Below are 25,047 nucleotides of genomic sequence, written 5' to 3' on the forward strand. Positions count from 1 at the left end.
AGAAAATAGTATCTTAATATGGTCTCCCATGCTCCCTACAAAGTGATAATGGGCCATCTTTTACATTTAAGATCATTCTATCAATCTCAGGCTCTAGGCATAAAATATTACCTTCACTCCACTTGGAGACCTCAGCCCTCTGGGAAGGTAAAACAGCAAATCAGACCTTGAAAAGTGCTTGGGCAAAGCTCCATCAAGAAACTTCTGAAAACTGGGTTTTAAAGTACTACTTATTGCACTCATGGAATCAGGGGCTCCCCTAAGGTTAATACTAGATTCAGTCCATTTGCTATATGGTAGGCCTTTCTTAATTCTAGCCCTGATATTTGATACAAAGACCTATCAAGCAGTTAAGTATATAATAAACTTAGGACAGGTACAAAAAGCACGGCAGGAACATGGAAATAAGGTCATACCTTCTACCAAAAGAAAATTCCAGGCCACTATATCTCAAAACTTGGAAAGAGGGATTCCCTACAGATCAGCTTAGCCCTAAATGGAAGGAACCATACCAGGCTGTCCCAAGTACTTCCATGGCTGTGAAGCTGCTAGGGGTAGATTAGCTCAGTCCACATTTCTAGAGTAAAACAAGCTGATACTCCCCAGACCAGCATAAAAATCCAGACTCCACCTATGTCTGTGAACCCTTCAAAGACCTCAAATACCTGTTCAAGAAGAAGAAACCTTAGAGATAAGTCAATATGAAATATCTTCTTGATAACAATCTGCACTCTTGCTACTCCTTCTTGGGCCAATAACTAACTCTTTTCCAAATTACCCAGTATTTGCTCTGGGGCAATACATTTAAAACGTTTTGGGTTTGCCACTGTCAACCACAATACAGTGGGAGACCTGATGGAGAAACAAGTCAGTCATGCCAACTTCAGCACCCAGACCTGGACCAAAACAGAGAATCTGGGCAATGTTAGGAGGAGTATTCCTACCAGTACTTTGGGCCAAATGAACTAACAAACAATCTGAGCCTCAAAGTACTCTTGCCAGCCCAGAAACCTGCATAGATTTTAAGTAGATTACTTATTGGCCCAGGAGGTTAGGGTTTGTGCCCCAGCTAATATTTCTTGGTAAATTCTTCAGGTCAAATAGAAACAAATACTGACAAAATATTACAGCAAGCAACATGCATATAATCCAGGGTTCCCAGGATTCTATCCTGGGGATACCATTAAAGGATACATTCCTTCAGTATAACTTGGTTTCTACCTCAGTTGGGACTTAGCAATCTTTGGAAATTTCTATCTTCCAGACTCGCCACATCAGTATGATAATGCTCCAGGGTTTTCAAACAATCCCTAAGGAATGTGATTCAACACTTTACAATACCCAGCAACCGTGCCACTCTCAGTAATTCCTCCCTAACAACTAGATAAGATAGGGTGAGTGTTTCAGGGTTCTCAGCAGGCGGTGCCTACTGTCGTGTTTCAGCAGGAAGTAGATGCAAAGACTGACCATCCTCCTTTGGCAATCTGAAGAACAATTTTTGGGAACCATGTCTCTCAGAAGAAAGTTGAGGTAGATGATAGAATATGAAATCCTGAGACTGATGACCGTAACTGTCATCAATCAACATCCTGATTTCTGAGAATTGCCTTTTGGCACCTGATAATAATTAGCACTGTGGTTTCCTCCCTGAATGGGCAATCAAGAGGGATTGTGGGAAATTGCATGTGTAGACACTTAAGTAAAAATCCTATAAAGACTGTAACCATTCAATAGAAGGGAGCCATTCCCTGGCAAAAGATAGTATGATCCCCTTTCTTGAGAAGTGTACTTTCCTTAATAAATTTCATACTTGCTTTCCTTTAAAATACCTGCATAAACAGTCCAATTCTTTGTTTGTGACCACCAAGAGCCTATATCCTGTCACCAACTACAACAAATATAGCACTCATAAAAATTCAATTCTTCTCTCTACTTATTGGAAGAATCACACCATGATCAATGGGGACTTATTCCAGTCATCCAAGCAAGGGTGGTTCAACATCCACAAATCAATCAGCGTTACACCATTTTAACAAAAATAAAGCGTAAAAATCATATGATTATCTCAATAGTTTAGAAAGCATTCTACAAAATGCAATTTGTTTAATAAAACCTCTAAACAAATTCAATATAGATGGAAGATAACTCAACATAATAAAAGGCATGTATGACAAACCAACAGCTGACTTCACACTCAACTGTGAAAGAATGAAACCCTTTCCTCTAAGTTCAGCAAAAACAAAAGGATGCCCTCTCGTACCACTTATATTCAAAATAGTATATTAGAAGTACTGGCCAGAGGAAATAGGCAGGACAGAAAAAAGGCATCCTAACTATAAAGAAGCAAAATTGTCACTGGTGCAGATGAGATGGTATTAAATACAGAAAACTCTAAGGACTCCATTAAAAAAAAAAAACTGTTAGAACAAATAAACAAATTCCATACAGTTCCAGGATACAAAAGTCAATATACAGAAATCAGTTGCATTTCTACATACTAATAATGAATAATCAGAAAAAAATTAAGAAAACAATCCCATTATGAAATAGCCAAAGTGAGGAAAAGCAAGAACCTACAACCAAGACTACTCTATGCAGAAAGGCTATAATTTTAAATTGAAGGTGAAAAAAGAGCTTCCAAAACAAACAACAACAACAACAAAAAGCTAAAGAACTCCATTACCACCAAACAAGTATTGCATGAAATATTAAGAGATGTTCTTAAATAAGAAAGAAAAATAGAGAGAGTAAGGGACATAAGTATAAAGAATAAAATACCAGTAAATAAGTACTAATTAATAATAACTTAAGTGTAAACAGATTAAATGCTGCAATCAAAAGATATAGAGTAGCTAAATGGACAAGAAAAAGATGACACATATATAATGCTATCTAAAAAAGACCCACCTCAAAACAAAAGACAAACACGGACTAAAAGTGAAGGGATGGAAAAGATATACCATGCAAACAGACATAAAAAAACAAAGGCTGGAGGAAAATACTTATATCATACAAAACAGACTTTAAACAAAGGCCATAATAAGAGATAAAAAAAGGGACATTATATAAAACAAAAGGGATCAATCTAACAAGAGGGTATAACTCTTCTGAAAATATATGCACCAAACAGAGGAACAAATAAATATATAAACAATAACTTGTTGGACAAGAAAGGAGAGATCAAAGTAATACAGTCATACCAGGAGATTTTAACATGCCATTGACATCAATGAATATATCTTCCAAAAAAACCAAAAAACAAGAAACCCCAAATTCAACAAAACAACAGCAACCTTTAAACAACACAGTAAAACAGATACAGTTCATTTATATTTACAGAGCTTTTTACCTCTAAACAGCAGAATATATATTTCTGAAGTGCACATGGAACATTCTCTAGGAAAGATCACATGTTAGCACAAAAAGCAGGTCTTATTAAATTCAAATAAACTAAAATCATATAAAGCATATTCTCTAAGCACAATGGTAGGAAAGTAGAAATGAATTTTAAAAAGTAAAAAACACAAACGCATGTAGGCTGAATAACCTGTTATTAAACAATGCATGGGTTAACAATGAGATCAAGCAAGAAATCAAAAGCTACCCTAGACAAATGTAAATAAAAACACACCACAAAATATGTGGCATGCAGCAAGAGCAGTCCTAAGAGGGAAATTCACAGCATTACAAGCCTACCTCTGGAGGCATGAAAAATATCAAAGAAACAACATCACACCAAAAAAAAGTAGACAAAGAAAAACAAAGCCCAGAGTATGTAGAAGGCAGGAAATAATAAAGATTGGAGCAAAAATTAATGACACAGAAAATTAAAAAAAACTACAAAACATAAATAAAATTGAAACCTGTTTTTTTAAAAGATAAACAACACTGATAACCAATTAAAAGATTCATTTAAAAAAAGAGAAAGAACCCAAATAAGTAAACTCAGAAATTAAAAAACAACTGATACCAAAAAAATACAAAGGATAATAAGAAAATTAAGGAATGCTGGGAAGATGGTGATGGAGTAGAACAGAGTAGATTCTAGCTCCCATACTCATGGGTGAAAATCCTGGCAGATCTATAGAGAAACAGCGCAATAAACCATTGGTTACCCAGCATTTATGAAATTTAAAGACCAGAGATGGTGACCAATGCTGAAACACCAGACAGCAGCAGAGTCAGCTACGTGAGCCGGGCACAATCGAGGTCCCTGTGACAGGCCTGGGTGCCAGAGGAGTCAGGTATGGGAGCCGAGACACTGGCAGCCCCTGTGCTGCTGCCATAGAGACAGGACTGGGTGCCAGAGGAGTCAGCTAAGGGAGCAGGGACACTCACGGCCCCAGTGCCGCTGCCCTAGCAATGGGCCTGGGCGCCAGGACACTCAGCAGTGGTAGGCGACCACCTCGGGGACCAGCGCGAGGAACAGCTCGGGAGTAGGTGGAGACGGACAACATGAAGATGCCTGAAGGAGTCTGCACCACTGAAATTCACAGGTATTATACCACAGAAGTTCATACCATAAACCCAGGGAGTCAGAACAGATCAATTTTAGAAGCTGAGACTAACAAGAAGAGTCTCAAACAATGAGAAGACAAAGAAACAATCCCCAAATGAAAGAAAAAGCAGAAATTTCAGAAAGAAGGTTAGATAAAATAGAGGCTAATCAACTATCAGATATTGAATTCAAAGCACTGGTTATTACAAAGTTCAAAGAGCTCACAATGAGCTACCAGAAACTACATGGGAGTTACAATGGTCTCACTGCAAACCACATCAACATGAAAAAGGAAATAGAAACTATCAGCAAGGGACAAGAGGAAATGAAGAATACAATTTCCGAATTGAAGAACACAGTAGAAAGCTTCAAAAGTACAATAAATGAAGCGGGGGATCAGATTAGCGAGTTGGAGGGCAAAGTAGAAAGCATCTCACAGAAAAAGCAAGAAAATGAAAAGAGCCTCAGAAAGAATGAAGAGGGATTAAGAGAGATGCATGACAATATGAAACATAAAAATATCCGAATAATAGGAATACCAGAAGGAGAAGAAGAACAAGGGATAGAAAACATATTTGAAAGAGTAATGAGAGAAAATTTCCCTAATTTGATGAGAGAAAAAGTCACACAAATTCAGGAATCACAGACAGTCTCAATCAAGAGGAACCCAAAGAGGCCCACTTCAAGACACATCATCATTAAAATGGTAAAATTCCAAGAAAAAGAGAGAATCTTAAAGGCAGCAAGGGAGAAAAAAGAAGTAACATACAAGGGAGCCCCAATAAGGTTAGCTACTGACTTCTTAATGGAAACACTCCAAGCAAGAAGAGAATGGCAAGAAATATTCCAAGTAATGAGAACCAGAGGCCTACAACCAAGGCTACTTTACCCAGCAAGGCTCTCAATCAAGATAGAAGGCCAAATAAAGAGCTTCCAAGAACAAAGAAGTCTAAAAGAATTTGCTGCCACCAAGCCAGCTCTACAAGAAATACTAAAAGGTCTGCTTTAAGGAAAGGAAGGAAAAGAGACAGACAGAGAGGAACACAGGTACAAAAATAGCAATGAATAAGTACCTATCAATAATAACCTTAAACGTAAATGGATTAAATGCTCCAATCAAAAGACACAGAATAGCTGAATGGATAAGAAAGCATGACCCACACATATTCTGCCTACAAGAAACCCACCTCAGGACAAAAGACCTACACAGACTAAAAGTAAAGGGCTGGAAACAAAATTTCCAAGCAAACAGAAAAGACAAAAAAGCCAGGGTAGCAATACTCATATCAGACAAAATAGACTTCAGAAAAAGGGCCATAAAGAGAGACCCAGAAGGTCACTTCATAAGACTCAAGGGAAGAATCCACCAAGAAGACATAAACATTTTGAGTATACAATGTAGGGGCACCCAAATATATCAAGAAAATCTTAGAGGACTTCAAGAACCATATTGACAGCAACACAATTATAGTTGGGGATTTTAACACCTCCCTGTCAAAAATGGACATATCTTCCAAACAAAATATCAACAAAGATAATGCGGCATTAAACAACACCCTAGATGAAATGGACTTAACTGATATATATAGAGCCCTTCATCCCAAAGAAGCTAAATACACATTCTTTTCAAATGCACATGGAACATTTTCAAAGACAGAACACATGATAGGACACAAAACGAGCCTTGAAAAATTTAAGAAAACTTAAATCATACCAAGCATCTTCTCTGACCACAAAGGACTAAAATTGGAAACCAACCCCAAAGGAAAAAACCCAAAGCACCCCAAATCATGGAGATTTGGTATGCTATTCATGGTTTTGGTATGCTATTAAACAACGAATGGGTCAAGAATGAAATTAGAGAAGAAATCAAAACATTTCTGGAAACAAATGAAAACGATCTCACAACAACCCAAAACTTATGGGACACAGCAAAGGCAGTCCTCAGAGGGAAGTTCATAGCAATACAGGCCTACCTGAAGAAGATAGAAACATTTCAAACTAGCAACCTAAAACTACGCCTTCAAAGACTCGAGGAACAACAACAAAGACAGCCCAGAGCAAGCAGAAGGAAGGAAATAACCAAGATTAGAGCAGAATTAAATGACATAGAGACTAAAAGCACAATTCTAAGGATCAATGAATCCAGGAGTTGGTTCTCTGAGAATAAAAACAAAATAGACAAGGCTTTAAGAAGGCTCATCAAGAAAAGAAGAGAGAAGACACAAATAAACACAATCAGAAATGAAAAAGGAGAGATTACAACTGATACCACAGAAAGAGAAGGGATTGTAAGCAATTACTATGAAGAACTATATGCCAAGAAATTTGAAAACCTAGGGGAAATGGACACATTTCTAGAAAAATACAATCTTCCAAAACTCAATGAAAAAGAAGCAGAAAATATGAACACACCAATAACAGCAAAAGAAATTGAAGCAGTAATCAAAAAACTCCCATCACACAAAAGCCCTGGATCAGATGGTTTCACAGGAGAATTCTACAAAGCATTTAAGGAAGAGCTAACCCCTATTCTCCACAGACTATTCCAAAAAATCCAGAACAATGGAAAACTCCCAAATTCTTTTTATGAAGCCAGCATCATCCTAATTGTAAAACCAGATAGACACAACAAAGAAAGAAAACTTCAGGCCAATATTGCTGATGTACATAGAAGCTAAAATCCTCAACAAAATATTGGCAAATCGCATCCAACAATATATCAAAAAGATCATACACCATGACCAAGTGGGATTCATCCCAGGGATGCAAGGATGGTTCGATATTCACAAATCAGTAAATGTAATATATCACATAAACAAAAGCAAAGACAAAAACCACATGATCATATCAATAGATGCGGAAAAAGCTTTTGATAAGGTACAACACCCATTCATGGTAAAAACACTCAGCAAAGCGGGAACAGAGGGAGCATTCTTCAATATAATAAAGGCCATATATGAGAGACCTATAGCCAACATCATACTCAATGGGCAAAAACTAAAATCTTTTCCACTAAGATCAGGAACAAGACAAGGATGTCCACTTTCACCACTTCTATTCAATATGGTATTGGAAGTTTTAGCCACAGCGATCAGGCAAGAAAAGGAAATAAAAAGGCATCCAAATAGGAAAGGAGGAAACAAAACTGTCACTGTTTGCAGATGACATGATAGTGTACATGGAAAACCCTATAGACTCTACCCAAAAACTGCTCAAACTAATTAATGAATTTGGCAAAAAAGCGGGTTACAAAGTCAATATCCAGAAATCAAAGGCATTTTTTTATACCAACAGTGAATCAGCAGAAGCAGAAATCAAGGAAAAGATCCCATTTGTTATAGAAAAAACAAAAATAAAATATCTGGGAATAAACCTAACTAAGGAGGTAAAAGACCTGTATGCAGAAAACTACACAGCCCTGAAGAAAGAAATCAAGGAAGACACAAACAAATGGAAATGTATACCACGTTCTTGGATTGGAAGAATTAACATCATGAAGTTGTTCATACTACTCGAAGCAATTTACAGATTCAATGCAATACCTATTAAAGTACCAATGGCATATTTCACAAACACAGAACAAACATTTCAGAAATTTATATGGAACCCTAAATGACCCCGAATAGCAGCTGCAATTTTGAGAAAGAAGAACAAAATAGGAGGAATCAAAATACCTGATACCAAACTTTATTATAAGGCGACTGTAATCAAAACAGCCTGGTACTAGCATCAAAACAGGCACATAGATCAATGGAACAGAACAGAGAGCCCAGAAATCAACCCAAGTCTCTACGGGCAATTAATATTTGAAAAAGAAAGCAGCAACATAAAATGGATTAAAAACAGCCTCTTCAACAAATGGTATGGGAGAACTGGACAGCTACATGCAAAAAAATGAAACTTGAGCACCAACTTACACCAAAATAAATTCAAAGTGGATAAAAAACTTAAATATAAGCCTTGAAACCATTAAAGTCCTAGAGGAGAACATTGGCAGGAAAATCTCAGATATTTCGAGCAGCAGCATTTTGACTGATATGTCCCCTAGAGCAAGGAATATAAAGGAAAGAATAAACAAATGGGATCTCATCAAAATAAAAAGTTTCTGCGTGGCTAAAGAAAACAGTATTAAGTTAAAAGGACAACCAACTGTACAAGAAAACATACTTGTCAATGATATCTCAGACAAAGGTTTAATCTCCAAAATATACAAAGAACTTACACGACTCCACTCTAAGAAGACAACCAACCCAATTAAAAAATGGGAAAAGGACTTGAACAGACACCTTCCCAAGGAGGACATACAGAAGATCCAGAGACACATGAACAGATGCTCAATATCGCTAGCTACCACAGAGATACAAATTAAAAGCACAATGAGATACCACTTTACACCAGTCAGGATGGCTATCATAAATAAAGCAACAAACAACAAATGTTGGAGAGGTTGTGGGGAAAAGGGGACCTTAGTTCACTGTTGGTGGGATTGCAGACTGGTACAACCATTATGGAAAACTATGGAATTTTCTCAGAAAAATCAAAATCGACCTGCCTTTTGACCCAGCAATTCCACTGCTGGGATTATATCCTAAGAACTCCAAAACATCAACTTCAAAGACCCTATGCACCACAATGTTCATAGCAGCACAATTTACAATAGCCAAGAGTTGGAAGCAACCTAGGTGCCCATCAGTAAATGAATGGATGAAAAATTGTGGTACATATACACAATGGAATTCTATGCAGCAGAGAGAAAGAAGGAACTACTACCCTTTGCAACAACAGGGATGGAACTGGAAAGCATTATGCAAAGTGAAATAAGCCAGGGGTTGAAAGACAAATACCATATGATCTCACCTTTAACAGGAAGCTAACCAACAAAACAGACAAGCAAGCAAAATAAAAACGAAGACACTGAAATAGAGAACAGGGGGACAGCAACCAGAGGAGGGAGGGGAGGGAATTTAAGGGAAAAAAATGGGAGGGATTTAGAGGAACAAGTATAAAGGACACAGGGACAATAACTAAGGGGGGGTGGAAATGGGAGGGAGGTGGGGTGCATGGGGGAGGGGTGGGCTGGGATGGGAGAAATAAACAGAAAACTGTACTTGAAAAATAACTAAATAAAAATTTAAAATAATAATAATAATGACCAGAAAGGAAAAAAAAGTACAAACAACTATATGCCAACAAATTGGACAACCTTGAAGAAATTCCTAGAAACATACATTCTTCCAAAACTGAATCAATAAGAAACAAACTGAATAAGCCAATTACAACTAATACAACTGAAGAAGTAATCAAAAACCTCCCAGCAAACAAAAGGCCTGAACTGAACAACTTCACAGATGAATTTTACCAAACATTCAAAAAACTAACACCTATCCTTCACAAACTATACCAAAAAAATTCAAGAGGAGGGAACAATCCCAAGCTCATTTTAACAGGCCAGCATTATCCCAACTTCAGGATTTCCTTTTTTAAGTACAATTTACTGAATATGCTGTTACAGTTGTCCCATTTTTTTCCCTACCCTTTATCCCATTCAACTCTGCCCTTTCCCTCCCTCCAACATCCCCCCACCTTAGTTCATGTCCATGGGTCATATATATAACTTGTCTGACTTTTCCATTTCCTATACTATTCTTAACCTCCACCTGTCTATTTTATACCTACCAATTATTCTTCTTATTCTCGGTTCCTTTTACTCCATTCTCCCCTCTCCCCTCCCCACTGATAACCTTCCATGGGATCTACATTTCTGTGATTCTCCTCCTGTTTTTGCTTTTTAGGTTCAGTTGATAATTGTGAGTTCATTGTCATTTTACTGTTCATACTTTTGGTCCTCTTTTTTTTCTTAGATAAAGAAAAAAAAAATTAAAGTCCCTTTAACAGTTCAGATAAGCCCTTACCAAGCCCTTATTGGGCTTGGTGATGATAAACTCCTTTAACTTGACTTTATCTGGGAAGTACTTTATCTGCTCTTCCATACTAAATGATAGCTTTGCTGGATAGAGTAATCTTGGATGTTGGTCCTTGCCTTTCATGATTTTCAATACCTCTTCCCAGCCCCTTCTTTTGAGAAATCAGCTGATACAAATCAGCTCACAGTCTTATGGGAACTCCTTTGTAGGTAACTGTCTCCTTTTCTGTTGCTGCTTTTAAGATTCTCTCCTCATCTTTAATCTTGGGTAATGTAATCATGATGTGTTTGTATATTCATTCCTCCTTGGATCCAACTTCTTTGGGACTCTCTGAGTTTCCTGGACTTCCTGCAAGTCTATTTCCTTTGCCAGATTGGGGAAGTTTTCTTCCATTACTTTTTCAAATAAGTTTTCAATTTTCTGCTTTTCCTCTTCTCCTTCTGGCACCCCTATGATTCAGATGTTGGAAAATTTAAAGTTTTCCCAAGGTTCCTATGCCTCTCTTCATTTTTTTTTGAATTCTTGTTTTTTCCTTCTGTTCTGCTTGAATGTTTATTTTTTTCCTTCTATTCTAAATTGTTGATTTGAGTCCTGGTTTCCTTCCCTTCATTGTTGGTTCCCTGTATATTTTTCTTTATTTCACTCTCTATAGCCTTCACTTCTTCCTTTATTTTGCATCCATACTCAATCATTTCTCTGAGTATCCTGATTACCAGTGTTTTGAATTCTGTATTTCATAGGCTGGCTATCTCCTCGTCTCTTAGTTCTTTTTCTGTATAACTCCTTGGTTGCTGGACTTCCATACAGTTCAGTTTTCTGTCAGTTTTGGTTGTTTATTGTTTTTAAACTGATTGTCCTTTTTTGGCTGTGCAAGGAAGCAATGCGTATCTACCTATACCTCCATCTTGGCCATAAGTCCTTATCCTAATTTAAAAAGCAGATAAAGATGCTACAAAGAAAAAACATTATAGCCAATATTCCTGATGAATATAAATGCTAAAATCTTCAACAAAATAGTAGCAAATAGGATCCAGGAATACATTAAAAAGATTATATACCATGATAATGTGGGATTTATACCAGGGGTGCAAGGTTGGTACAATATTTGCAAAACAAGGTGATACAGCACATAAACAAAATGAAGGCAAAAGAAATCACATAATTGTATCAAAAGATGTAGAAAAAACATCTGACAAAATCCAATGTCCATTCATGATAAAAACCATCAGCAAAGTGGAAATACAGGGAACATACATCAGTATGTGAAAAGGCCAAATGTGACAAACCCACAGCCAACATACTAAATGGGAAAAAAACTAAAAGCATTTTCCCTATGATCAGCAACAAAACAAGGTTGTTCACCTTCACCACTCCTATTCAGCATAATAGTACCGTAAATCCTAGCAAAAACAAACAGAAGAGATCTAATCCATCCAAATTGGAAAGGAAAAAGTAAAACTGTCGTTTACAGATGACATGACACTGTATACATAGAACCCTAAAAATTCCAGCAAAAAACACAGAACTCATAAATATTAATTCAGTAAAGTAGCAAGATACAATATTAGTATTCAAAAATTGGTGGCATTTGCTTCTCAGCATTTTGCCTAAAATCAAGTACAAAAATTGGTATCATTTGTATTTTATATATGAATTAATTTTTCACTTAACCTATATATTTAATTTATTTTAATCCTCACTTGAGGATATGTTTATTGATTTTAGCCAAAGAATGGGAAGAAAGAAGGAGATAAAGGGAAAGAGAGGGGTGAAACATTGTGAGACAAACATACCAATATGTTACCTCCCACATGCACACTGAATGGAGATTGAACCCATGAATTTAAGTATGGGCCCTGACCAGACACTGAATCTGCAACCTTTTGGTGTACAGGGCAAAGCTCCAACCAACTTAGTCATCCAGCCAGGACTTAGTGGCATTTTTTACATCAATAATGAACCATCAGAAAAAGAAACTAAGAAAACAATCCCATTTACTACTGCAACAACAAAAATAATAAGGTACCTAAGAATAAATTTAACCAAGGAAGTAAAATACCTGTACTTGCAAAACTATAGGACACTGAAGAAACTGTGGAAGATACAAATAAGTAGGAGTACATACCATGTTCATGGATAGGAAGTATTAACATCATAAAAATGTCCATACTACCCAAAGTAATCTACACACTCAACACAACTGCTATTAAAATACCAATTGCAAAAAAAAAAAAAAAAGCCCTGGCTGGTGTAGCTCAGTGGATTGAGTGTGGGCCTGTGAACCAGACAATCGTGGTTTGATTCCCAGTCAGGGCACATGCCTGGACTGCAGGCCAGTTCCCAGCAGGGGACGCACGAAAGGCAACCATACATTAATGCTTCTCTCCCTCTCTCCTTCCCTTCCCCTCTAAAGATAAATAAATAAAATCTTAAAAAAAAAAAACAATTGCCTATCTCAGAGAACTAGACCAAATATCCCCCAAATTTATAAGAAATCACAAGGGACCCCAAATAGCCTCAACAATCTTGAGAAAGAAAAACCAAAGTGGAGGTATTACTCTACCTGATACAAAACTATACTACATGGTACTTGCATAACAACGGATACATAAATCAATGGAACAGAATAGAGAGCCGAGAAATAAACCCATGCCTTTATGGTCAATTAATATTTGACAAAGGAGGCAAAAACACACAATGGGGTAAAGACAGTCTAGTGAATAAATAGTAATGGGAATATTAAACAGATATATTAAAGAAAAACTAAACCTAGTCCACTTCCTTATACCATACACAAGAATATACTCAAAATAAATTAAATATTTAAATGTAAGCCTGGAAACCATAAAAATCCTGTAAGAAACATAGGCAGTAAAATCTTGGGTATTCTCCTAGCAATATTTTTCCTGATATACCTCCTTGGGCAAAGGAAACAATAGAAAAAAATACATAAACAAATGGGACCACATAAAACTAAAAATATTTTGCGCAGCAAAGGAAATCATCAACACTCCTATATTTATTGCTGCATTATTTACAATAGCCAAAATTTGGAAACAGCCTAAGTGCCTATCAGTAGATGAGTGGATAAAAAAAGCAATGGTACATGGACACAGTGGAATATTATACCGTGGTAAAAAAAAAAAAAAAGAAAAGAAAATCTTACCTTTTGTGACAGCATAGTTGGACCTGGAGATAATTATGCTGAGTGAAATGAATCAGTTAGAGAAAGACAAGTGCCATATGGTCTCATTTATATGTGGAATTTAATAAATAAACTGATGAACAAAACAAACAGAGACATGGATATAGGAAATGGACTGACAGCTGTCAAAACGGAGCAGAGGATCATATGTTAAGAAGGTGAAGAGATTAGACAAAGAATCTATATGCATAACCCACAGACACAGACAACAGTGTGGTGATGGCCAGAGGGAATGGGGTAGGGGGCTAAATGGGGTTGAGCAAAGGGGGAGAAATATGGGGACATCTATAATGTCAGTAATAAAAATAAAAGAACTAAAAAATAAAATCACAAAACAAAAAGAAATAAATACGCCTGGTTCCCTTATAACTGTGAGCTTGCTATCCCATTCCTAGACTGACAATCTCTAGAATTCTTTTATATGAGAGAAAAACTTTAGCTCCTTGAAGCTATTGTTACTTCAGTTTCCTTTACTGGAAGACAAATGTAATTGTGATACACAGAAGATAGATAAATAGTAGATAGATAAATTTAACTAAAAATTGCAATGTCAGAATTATAGGAGGGAGAGTGAGGATGTAAAATGGACTATAGCTATTAAATTCTTATCTTGCATAATAGGAAGTCAATAAATAATGCCCAAGCTGAAAATAAACCAGCATTGAAAAACAGAAGTAAATGCTTAAGGGACATCTCCATATACTTGGAAGCTAGTGCCAAAATAAAAGAATGGGAGCATCTCATTAGGCTTTCATTATATGTTTTGTCCTGTTTTCTTTTTAAAATTATTTATATTTGTATGTTATTATTTAGATAAAAATCTACAATGAAAATATTAATGCTGAATAATTCAATCAGCTATTACGAAAATGTAGCACTAATGTATAGTGAAGAAATAAAGTTTTCTAAAGAGAGGTCTAGCCTTTTTTACCCTCAGCTACTGGAAGGTGATCTCTAGGCCCCTAAAATGCTTGGTAAGAGTGTCTTTGTTTGCCTGAGGGCTTTGGTTAATGGACAATGTAACTATGACTTGTGAATAGGGCTTTGGGCCACATCGCATCAGTTTCATCCTTGGGAAGAATTAGAGACTAAGGGTATTAGGCTTGACCACTGGGAAAGGTTAGAGATGAGGTCAGTCATGCAGCGAGTATGTGAATTGAGTCCCGGTAAAAAGTTTGGACACCAAAGGCTTGGGGGAAGCTTCCCTCACTGGAAATAACTGTGCACATTATCCCACCTGGCAGCCAGGAAAAGGTAACACCATCCATGACTCAATGGGGAGTAGAGAACTAGAAGTCTCAATTTAGACTCCTTCTGGACTCTGCCCAAAGCTTCTCTTCCCATTTTTAAATCTGTATCCTTTTTCTGTAATTAAGTGTAACCATGAGTATAATAGCTTTCAAAGAGTTCTGCAAGTCCTTCCAATAAATTTTCAAAACTCGGTGGTTTTAGAAACCTCCCAATCTTGCCACTGGTGTCAGAAGTTAGGGCAATCTGGGGGACACTGTGCCACCTAAACTTTATGCTTTGGCTCATTCCAGATAATCAAAGAGGAAAGAGAGGAAAAACAATAAAAGGAAAGGGCAAGAAGAGATGTTATATTTCTAGAATGCCTACTTTAGAATCCCTATTGGGTGTTTTATATATATTCATTTAATCCTGATTATTCTAACAAAATAGATACCATATCCACTTTATATGTAAGGAAATTATATCTAAAGGGCAAGTAACTGGAACAATACCACAGAGCAAGTATTTAGTTGGTCTGGATACAAATCTATCCTTTTAGATTTCAAGGCCCATGCACTTCTCACTGTATTATGCTGCTTGCCTAACACTACAATCCTTCCTGTATCAATTATTCATACAATGCTCAGAATCTTAATTTTGACATTTGTCTGTGAATCCAGGACCAGATCTATAGTTCTCTTTATACAACTAGCAGAGTTCCCATCCCAATTATTCTTGATGAAGAATGAAAGTCACCTCACAGTAATTCAAAGTTAAGGAACATCAAAAAATATATAGTGAATCCAAAGTTGTAAAGTAGCCTGGTACTAAAATTTAGAACTTATTCAATGCATTAAATGCCTTCAGATTTCTTTCATGTAGGAAAAATAAATAGCTACAAAAGAAACAGGAAAACCATAAACTCTAAAGTTTATTATAAATAAACCAAAGAAAGCATCCAAATGAAATGTCTTCATATTCAGAAAAACATCTGTCATAACAATATTACAAACCTCAAATATTACAGCTGTTGCTTTTCTTTGTGGAAACTAAACAAACTGTTACATTAAAATTATGTGCAGAATTCAACAGGTAAATGAATAATAGTCATAAAACCAGTTAATAGGGAAAATATTTAAGAGGAAGACATTATTCATTGAATTCCCAGATAGAAGAAAAAGAGTTTCAGATTAAGTAAAAGATTTTTGTAAGTGAGTAACTTTTCTGAATGTATATGTACAATGCATGTACATATGCAAGTCCCAGGTGGTTTTATTTTACATTTTTGGAAGCATAATTATTTTAAGTGTTATTATTGAAAAGAATGTTAAATAATAAGGGCAAAGACTCAAATAAGGTTAACTGGATGCTACCTTTAATACAAAGCCAAATTCTAATATATAGATACTTAACTATCTAATTTGACTTGGGAGTAACATTCTAAATAAGTACAAGGATGAGAAGCAATTTCTTTTTCATTATTGTGATTAGCAGAGTTCACCAAGTAATACCAAAATTATCCTCTGGGCAGAGGGTCACACTGGGCACCAGGGTTTATTCTGGTAAATTCTTGGGTCCACAGGGGACTTAGGACAGAGGATTATCCAGGGGAAGGAAACAGGCAGTGGGGAATCAGAGAGTGAGTCCTACAGCTTTACTTACGTGGTAACAATTGAATCTCTTTTTATAGTCACCAACACCATTTCAATGAACACTGGAAGTTTGTTTAAAAGTGCTGGCAGGGAAACACAATTATGTTATACATCCTTTCCCAAAGAACAGGTCACATCTGAGAAGGGCATACTATTCAACTTCAGAAGAGCCACACACAGTGCAAGAAAGTGAAAGCAGGCCCCAAGATAACCACCTAGTTTCATCAGATTAATCAAGGCAACCAATGGCCTAGACAGCCTTTAGATTCAGTAAAATACCAAAAAGGGGGGGGAGGTGGGGAAGGGAGTATTATGACAAAAACACTTAAAATAATTATTCCCTAGAAGAATATAAAATAAGCCATGAAATAATGCATTACCAACCCGATATTCTGTGTAAAATGTGAATATGGTACTTAAGAGAGAACTGGTGTGAGTTAAAATATTTATGAATTGTTTTTAAGTTGCTGGATACACAAACAATAAACATAAAATTGTTAAATAATTAAGTTTTAGGAACTGATCATCCAAGGAAAGCTTCTCTGATAAGAGCTAAGCCTGGCTTAACTAGGGTTAAGGTTTATCTCAAATGTGAGGGATAACTTCTAACTCAAAGCTTCTAAAATAACAAACCCAATGGCCCATCTATTAGGGCCTCATGTTTGTAAAGCAAATGCCACTGTATCCCCCTAGCCAAGTCTATATATTTCAGACTAATCTGATTTTAGAAGATGTGTACATTTATTGCTATTAACTGAGATCTGAGTCCTTCTATTTGGTTCAGCTATTTGGCTCAATTGAACAATGGATCGAAGAACACAGCAAGCAATATGGTAAATGTTTCCAATCAAAATTCACTATTATATAATGAGATGTATTTTCACATTTTAAAACAACCAGTATTTTCAGTTCTTGTCATCACAGAGTAAATAAAAGCTTACGTTGGAACACCCTCCTGCTATAAACATCTATAAAAGATGAACCAAATATACCAAACAAACAAAAAACCCAAATCAGCACCAACAAAAAACACCTGATTATTGGCTGGTATTAGACAACAACTGACTTTGGGTTATCATCCTTGATAGAAGAGAAGCAGATGAATCATTTCCACATTCACACAGGCTTTCTTCTTCAGGGCATTTTCCAAACAATGGTATACACAGAATTAGAGCCCAAGCAGAGAACAGTAGTCTTACTAGGCTGAGAAAATTAAAATTAATGTTTGGGGGTATAAGGTGGCTGGATTTTAGAGGCAGGTTACTAGAAAGGAAAGAGTCAAAGAGAAAAAGCTATAAAAAATACACATAAAAATCCCCGACTAGTCCATATCTGCCTCCTAGGTCCCTGAACAGGGTTAGATTCCTAGAAGATGAGGAAAGACAGCTATTTAGAGGCTGTTAGCTAAACAAAGATTTCAGAGGTTGCACAGGTCTGAAGAAATAAAATTCAGGTTCATTCAGAAGAGAGAGACATTGATGAACACTCCAGTCATTTATTTGAGATCCTAGACAATCCATGCCAGAGCTGAGAACAAAGCTGAAATAGACCTACCTTAACAAATCCTAAAAGTAAGCCTCCCACAGGATCAAAGTGATCCACCAGCAAATTTAACTGTCTGCCAGAACAAAATTCAATACAATTTATAGGAAGATAATCCAGAGCTTCTACAATGAGGGTCACAAATTTTTCCTATAAAGGCCTGACAGTAAATATGTTTAGGCTTTGTGGGCCATAAATATTCTCTATTGCACATTCTCAAAAAAAAAAAAAAAAAACCCAACAAACAAAAAACGCTTTAAAAATGTCAAAACCATTCTTACCTCATGAGCCACATAATAGCCACCAGGCTGGATTTGGCCCATGGTCCATAGTTTACTGTCTGCTACTCTATATTACACTCACAATATCCATCATACAATGCTGAATTAGTAGATATGTAAAGTAGGAAACAAACTCATAATCAAGAAACGAACCAGTCAACAAAAAGACTTATCTACCTAGGGGTCTTAGTAAGGCCTTCAAAAGAACTAGGGTTAACATATTCAAGACAACAGAAGCAAAATATACAAAAAAATTAAAATACAGAATGTTTCAAAGGAGTAAGAATCTACAAAAATTATCATAAAGACAGTTCTAAAACTGCAAAATATATGTGATGGGTTAAATAGCAAAATAAGCACAGCAAAAAGCAGCACAAAGTCATTAATAGCTGTTTAAAGTACAGGAAGAAATTATAAACAAAAACAACATACATTAGATATGAGGTGCAGTAAGACTCTAACATGTATATATAACTGAAGTCTAGATAGAGAAGAAAAAATGAGTTGGAAGCAATTATTTGAATCAGTAAAGCATAGTAAGTTTTCAAATTTCATAAAACATTAACATACAGATTAAAGAAGCTCATTCAATATCAAGCATCACACACATACACAAAACCACACCTACGGTACATTACAAAGAAGTGACTAAAAATAAAAGATGAAGAAAACAACCTTAAAAACAGACAAAGCAAGAAAGGACATATATCTTGTCTTCAGATGACAATAAAATGAAAATGACTTCTCAAGAGAAAAGTGAAAGCCAATAAAAAGGCATCTTCAAACTACTAAAGAAAAAAATATCAACACAGATTCTATATCCAGCAAAAATACCTTCCAAAGCATGAGAAGTAACTAAAGACATTTTCAGACATCTCAAACAAAAACCTTCAAGAATCTGTTGTTAACAGATCCTACTTCAAAGAATAAAAAATTTCTTTAGAATAAAGGGAGATGATTATAGATAAAAGCATGGATATACTGTACAAGAAATGGATAGCTGCGGAAAGTATAGATATAAAGGTAAACATAATAGACTACTTACTGACTGCTTAAAGCAATAATAACAATGTCTTGTAGGGTTTATAACATATGAAGAGAATGGCAAGAATACATAAAAAAAGCAAAAAAACTAGGAAGCAAGTAAATGGATTTAAATTGTTTTAAAGCTTTTGCATTTGGGGGAACACAACAGAAGTACTAAATAAAAGTAGACTTTCGTAAATCAGGACACATTTGATCATTTCTAACATAATCTCTAAAAGTATGATATTAAAAGATTAACCACAAAGAGCTGGTAAAGGAGATAAAATGGAGTAAGAAATACAGGGACACAAGGATTGTTGACGTGAGGGTGATCTGGCTACAACGTCTGTCACCCCACTGTATACCAGGACTGATTCAGCTAATCTGGCTGGCTAGACAGGTGTCCCCTTCCTTCCTCATCGATGCATGTCCAGCCCTCCTGAAGCTGCTGCTCAGTGGAAAAGGACAACCTTCCCCAAGAGAATGGACAGTTCTTCCACCAAGGGTATACAAGTTGCTGTGCTCCCCAGCCAGAATCTCCAAACAAGCTCTCAAGGAAATCTTTTAGTAAGTGAAGTATTCAAAACCTTAATCCAAGGTCTTAATTTAAGACCTTTGGTGGTGGTTCCAAGATGTATACATATATAAACATTCATTGAGCTGTACACTGAAGATTTCTACACTGTACTATATACAATGTATAACATTTATTAAATAAAAAATCTATACATGCTAGATTTCTTTCTAGAGTAAATAAGCTTCAGAATCTTTCTTAAATAGACTCCAACATACTTCTAAAAAATTTAATGGCTTACAGTTATTCTCTGAAATTTTTTCCATAATGTATAATAGGCACACAATACTTATCATTAAATAATCATATGAATAACCACAATTTTACTTAATTTACTTTACTACTTCCAAGATAAAAAAATAGCTAATTCTGATAACTGTTTTCATTACTTTTTAAGAATAAAACTGGAATTATTACAATTACCATTTATATGTATGTTTTCATTATTGCCAGGAAACAAACTGTTTTTGAAAAATTACATGCACGACTACATAAATGAAAATGTTATATATCTATATATGTAACAATAAACAGATTATTATTTTGTAGAATTTTAATATCCTTCTAAGAAAATACTTCTGGAACTAGAGAATAGATCAACGGAATCAAAAGCAAAAGAATGAAGAATCAACCATTCTAAATGCATAATATCAGACACATAAACAGACACTTCACAAATATTCTCATTTGATTCTAAGCGTCCTGTGTAAGACAGATCATATTTACCAAATGAAGAACCTGAAACACAGAAAGGTACAGGTGTTTAACTAAAACCACAGAGATAGTACTTAATTTTGAGTCTTCAAAATTAAGACTCAGAAATTCATCATTAAGTAACTGCTGAGAAAATCACTCAAGAAAAGCATATTTCAAAGTTAGTAACAGACTTATATATGACAAACATGATACAAAACCTAACAACCAACGCTGGCTGGTATAGCTCAGTGGATTGAGTGATGGCCTGCGAAGCACATGATCACGGCTCAGTTCCCAGTCAGAGCACGTGCCTGGGTTGCAGGCCATTTCCCAGCAGGGGACTCACGAGAGGCAACCATACATTGAATTTCTCTCCTTCTCTCCTTTCCTTCTCCTCTAAAGATAAATCTTTTTTATAAAAAAAAACAAAACTAACAACCATACAAGTCTGATGAAAGGACAATGGGATCAAAGAATAAACCAAAAATATGGTAACCTTAATTGTACACAACTATAAATCTGATTAATAGCATTCTAGAGCTTAATATGACAGTTAAAAAACCATTTCAAAATGGGAAAAATATCTTCAAATATCAATCACATATTATAATGTTTGAACACTATAAAACCTTGCAAATTACCATGTCTATTTGCACTACAGATGACCACTTCCATTTTAAAATCTAATTTTACTCAAAAAACCTTGGTAAACAAGTAAATTCTCCTTTAGTATACACTGAAAATAGATCTGAGAGGTGTCAAAGTTAAATGAGGCAGACTGAATGTACAAAATGTTTGCTGAAGACACTCTGAAATAACAGTGAAGGCAGTAATCAGCCCATTCAGTGACGAACAAAAGCTCGTTCTTACTTTCCCCTTCTTACTGCCAATTCCTATAAAAACTAGAGATTTCCTCTCTGAAGAAAATGACCTAGGTAAGACTCTGGACTCAGGGACATCAAGTACAGTGGATTTTTACTGTGCTAAAAACAGGGAAAATCTATATAATAAATGAATTTAGGAACTTCCAGACAAGATGGCAGCATAGGTAAACACGGTTCACCTCCTTACACAACCACATCAAAATTTCAACTAAATTCTAGAACAACCATCACTCAGAACTCTCAAAACTCAAGCTGAATCAAGTCTGACGACTACAGAAATAAAGAAACCACATCCACCCAGACTGGCAGGAGGGGCAGAGACACAGAACAGGCTGGCCTCACATCCATGTGAAGTGGATAAGAATTCAGGAGGGATTATCTGGGAAGTGAATCCCAGACCCACACTGGGCTCCCAGCTCAGGGCTCCAGTGCCAGGAATATAAGTCCCCATAACTTCTGGATGCAAATACCAGCAGGGATTGAGTTAGTGGAAGAAACTACTGGAGTTCCAAACACCTCCCCTTAAAGAACCCATACATGGATTTACTCAGACTCACCCTTTCTGAGCTCCAGCTCCACAGTAGCAAGTTGAAAGGCACCAGTGGCATACAGGGAGAAACTGAAGTGTCTGACATCAAGGCGGGAGGAAAGGGACAGCTTTCTCCCAGAGAGAAAGACAGGCAGAGGACACTGTCCCTTTTCTGGGCCCTCCCACCAGAGAACCACAGAGCCAGCAGGCAGGTGACATATCTGAGACTCAATCGACCAAGCTAACACTGTTTGACATGCCTTGGAGATCACAAAGACTCCGCCCTACCTAACTTATAGGCCAACCTAAGCTGTGTTTGCATGTGAATGGCTTATCTTGGCTCATGCTGCACAACTTCATCAATCATCTCAAACAAGCAATAGCTGGCTTAACTGAGCCCCAGGCCCAGCACCAGCAGAGGCCCCCCCCCCCCCCCCGACAGGTTAGCTGTTGTAGACTGCTCTGCTCTTCTGGGAATTGTATCTCGACCCCTTGTGGTAAGGGCAAGGGATGACCTCTGGAATTTGAGCCACAGGAGACAAAGCTTGTCTCTGGTAGCAAACGCTGCCTCAGTTTCCTCTCCCAGCACCCAAAGCTTGGTCGGAAGTCAATGACGGGTAAGACCCCACACAGAGGAGGGGCAAACTAAGCCAGACTTGATCACTTGGGAGGCCTTCATGGAAGGACTCCAGGGGCTGCAACAAAGAGCAATGGACTCTACTCCCCCAGCTTTGACAAAGCCCGAGTCCCCATGTTCTCTGGGAGAAGCACTTCCGGACTCTAATCCCCTTAAGCCTGAATACCTGATGGGGAGAGGTGCAACTCCTTGCCTTGCCAGAGCGTGTTCTGGGGAAAAATCTGGCACCACAAAGACTTCCTGATAAACCTGTGAAATCTGCTCTGCTAAGAGTGCTTTCATTCATATGTTAAGGGTTCAGGCAGGAAACCCTAAAACTCTGTTCCTGACATAAACTGAAGCCCTCAGATTTCTTTGAAATGTTATCTACTGTTTGATCTTTGCCGCCCTGTATCACTGTGTATTAGAACCCAATAAATGGCCCTCGAGGAGGGGGCTTGAGGCCTTTTTCTCCTCGGAGAAACTGGACACTGCTGGCCTTTTCCCCCTAAGAAACTGGTCACTGCTCACGGCCTTTTTCCTCTGCAAAAATGGCCACTTCTCCTTCCTAAGCAGATCACATCATGTCTCAATTGTATTTACTTTCATCCATGGCACACGGCGGGGGACTTTCAAGGAAAGTCGCCCCCACAGTTAGCAGCTTGGCTTTGCCTGGGAGTCTCCAAGCCCAGCACAAGTTGCAGTCATCTCACATTGCTTTATATAGCTCAGGAAGGGTGGCCCTGAGCAAGATATAGGTGGGGGTTGAACTTGGCCTGCTCCACCCAGTAAACCCCAGGGCCAGTGCACCCAGTGGACAGCTATAGAACATACTGGAGCACCACCACCCTGCCCCTACACAGCTGTTTCTCCAAGGAGGGCGGAGGTTTGTGGTTAAGTGGTCACTGCCAATCCTTGCAGCTCACTGGCCTGGATAAATCCCTCCCACTCATTTAACAGCAACCAAGGCTCAGCTACAAGAGGAGAGTGTACTCAGCCCACACAAAGGACACACCTCAGGTACCCAAATTGGGTGGTAGGGGAAGCTATGCCATTAGACCCTATAGGACACCTACTACATTAGGCTGCAGAGTCAAAGCAGCTCTACCTAATTACATAGAAACAAACACAGGGAGGCCCAAATGAAAGAACAAATCAAAATGCCAGAAAATGAACTAAGCAAAATGGAGATAAGCAATATATCGGATGCAGAGTTTAAAACCCTGGTTATACAGATGCTCAAGGAACTTAGTGAGGACCTCAACAGCATAAAAAAGATCAAGTCAGAAACAAAGAATACACTAATTGAAATAAAGAACAATTTACAGGGAAACAACAGAGTGGATGAAGCCAAGAATCAACTCAATGAAGCAAAAAAACAACCAATCAGAATAACAAGTAAAAAGAATCCAAAAAAATGAGGACAGTATAAGCAGCCTCTGGGACAACTTCAATAGGTCCAACATTCGCATCATAGGAATGCCAGAAAGAAAGGAGAAAGACCAAGAAATTGGAAATCTATCTGAAAAAATAGAGAAAAATTCCCCAATTTGGTGAACGAAATAGACATGCAAGTCCAGGAAGCACAGAGAATCCCAAACAACATGGATGCAAAGTGGCCCACTCCAAGATACATCATAATTAAAATGCTAAAGGTTAATATAAAGACAGAATCTTAAAAACAGCAAGAGAAAACCAGTTAGTTACCTACAGGGGAGTTCCCATAAGACTGCAAGCTGATTTCTCAAAAGAAATTTTGCAGGCTAGAAGGGATTGGCAAGAAACACTCAAAGTCATGAAAAGCAGGGACCTACAGCCAAGATTGCTCTACCCAGCAAAGCTATTATTTAGAATTGAAGGGCAGATACAGAGCTTACCAGACAAAAAATGAAAGAAGTTCATCAACACAAAACCAATATTATATAAAATGTCAAAGGGACCTATTTAAGGAAAAGATCAAAAGTACCAACAATAAAATGGCAATAAAATCATATGTATCAACAATTGAATCTTAAAAAACTAAGCAAACAAGAAGAGAAAGAGAGAGAACCAAGTACATGGAGAGTGTTTTGATGGTTGCCAGATGGAAGGTGTGTTTGAAGGAATGGGTAAAGAGGAGGAGATTAAGAAATACAAACTGGTAGTTGCAGAATGGCCATGGGGATGTACAGCATAGAACAGGGAATGGAGTAGCTGAAGAACTTACATGTATGACCCAGGACATGAACAATGGTGTGGGGACTGCCTGAGAGAGTGCAGGTGCTGGGTCAAGGGGGGCAAAAGGGAAAAAATTGGGACAACTGAAACATACACACACACACACACACACACACACACACACACACATATAAATATAAATATAGTCATCAGCCCCTTTTTTCAATGAT

At 37.1% G+C, this 25,047-nt stretch overlaps 1 protein-coding gene across 3 annotated transcripts in view; it reads right to left on the minus strand.

Annotated features, from left to right (window-relative positions):
- Window positions 1-25,047, minus strand: part of PTPN4 (protein tyrosine phosphatase non-receptor type 4) — a 310,447-nt gene that overhangs the window by 231,646 nt on the left and 53,754 nt on the right. The gene's annotated exons all lie outside the window — the stretch shown is intronic.

Source organism: Artibeus jamaicensis, unplaced genomic scaffold, assembly GCF_021234435.1.
Source record: "Artibeus jamaicensis isolate MK-2021 breed Jamaican fruit bat unplaced genomic scaffold, CSHL_Jam_final contig_463, whole genome shotgun sequence".
In the NCBI taxonomy this organism is placed as follows: Eukaryota; Metazoa; Chordata; class Mammalia; order Chiroptera; family Phyllostomidae; genus Artibeus; species Artibeus jamaicensis.